The sequence below is a fragment of the Cucurbita maxima genome, unplaced genomic scaffold (genome assembly GCF_002738345.1).
Source record: "Cucurbita maxima cultivar Rimu unplaced genomic scaffold, Cmax_1.0 Cma_Scf00001, whole genome shotgun sequence".
Taxonomy (NCBI): Eukaryota; Viridiplantae; Streptophyta; class Magnoliopsida; order Cucurbitales; family Cucurbitaceae; genus Cucurbita; species Cucurbita maxima.
In genome coordinates, this window is record NW_019272017.1 from 8,309,849 (window position 1) to 8,311,102 (window position 1,254).

The 1,254-nt window shown below is 40.4% G+C and overlaps 1 protein-coding gene across 3 annotated transcripts in view; it reads left to right on the forward strand.

The window, feature by feature from the left end:
* The first annotated feature begins 53 nt into the window (after window positions 1-53).
* Window positions 54-1,254, forward strand: part of LOC111485052 (F-box/kelch-repeat protein SKIP11-like) — a 3,191-nt gene continuing 1,990 nt past the window's right edge. Inside the window, exons 1-2 of one of the 3 annotated variants that reach the window (XM_023131752.1) lie at window positions 54-222; window positions 449-541. The gene's annotated coding sequence lies outside the window, so the exon portion shown is untranslated. The other 2 variants (XR_002718618.1, XM_023131745.1) reach the window with 2 other exon arrangements.

Sequence of the window (1,254 nt, forward strand, 5' to 3'; positions counted from 1 at the left end):
TTTTTTTTTTTTTTTTTTTTTTTTTTTTTTTTTTTTTTTTTTTTTTTTTTTGTTGGTTTAAGATCAAATCTAAGTGAGAGTCAGAGGAGAGAACAGAGAGAGAGGGAGAGAGAGTCACGCGGGATACACAAAGTGTGATTTGCAATAATTTAAGATCGGAAAGACGAAGACGAAGAACAAGAAGAAGAAGAAGACGACGAGGAAGACGAAGAATATAAGCAGGTACTTGTTTTTTGATTTTTTATTCTTTTAATTTTTAAAGAGAGGGATAATAAAGAGCGGACCACATAGGAATTTCAGAGCTCGAAAGCCCAAATCCAGAGCCTCCATTTCCATCGCCGCTCATTCCTTCTCTTTCTCTCTCTTTCTGGGATTTGCAGACACAATCCATAGGTTGCAGAAATACCAGAGTTCTTTTTTTTTTTTCTTTTTTTGTCTGCAAGAACAGAGAGACGATACAACACACTCAGTTCATTAAGTTTTTCTTTCCCCTTTCAAATATTCCAATCAACGCCCTGTTTCTTCTGTTATCCATTATTAAGTAAGTCCCCCTCTTCTCATTCTTTCTTATAGCAACTCATTAACAATTTGATTGTGATTATACCCTTATCGTTCTCAGATCTCTCGATGGGCCCAGATTTTGATTTCTTGATTTCGACGGTTTCTTCAATTGTGATTCGAATTTTCTGGGTTTTTTTTTTTCTCTAGATTTTGATTTTAGATCCTTTTTCCTTTACTATTTGATTTCAAGGAAAGGGTTGCACTCGGAAGCTTATCGTTTCATCCTCTCTGTTCCTGTGTTTTTATTTTGTCTCTCTCTTCAATTTTTGGTGGCGTTTTGGTTTGTAGGGCGAGTTTTGCGACATTGTGTTGTTGATTATATTAATTTTAAGCTTCGAATTGAGAAGATTGGGAGGGCGAATTGAGTGCGATAAATTTAGAATTGTTTATTATTTATTACTTGAAAAGTTTGTGGAGTAGCAATAGCAATAGCAATAGCTCGGGGTTCTGGGTTATTTCACGATTTGGTGATGGAAAAGTTAGGTTTCTAAATCTGTGGCTTTCATCTTTTTATATTAAAGAATTTATAGTTTTGGTAAAAAAGCTGCATTGGGTTTTGATTATATTAGCTGCTTGTTCTACCCCCCCCCCCCCCCCCCCCCCCCCCCCCCCCCCCCCCCCCCCCCCCCCCCCCCCCCCCCCCCCCCCCCCCCCCCCCCCCCCCCCCCCCCCCCCCCCCCCCCCCCCCCCCCC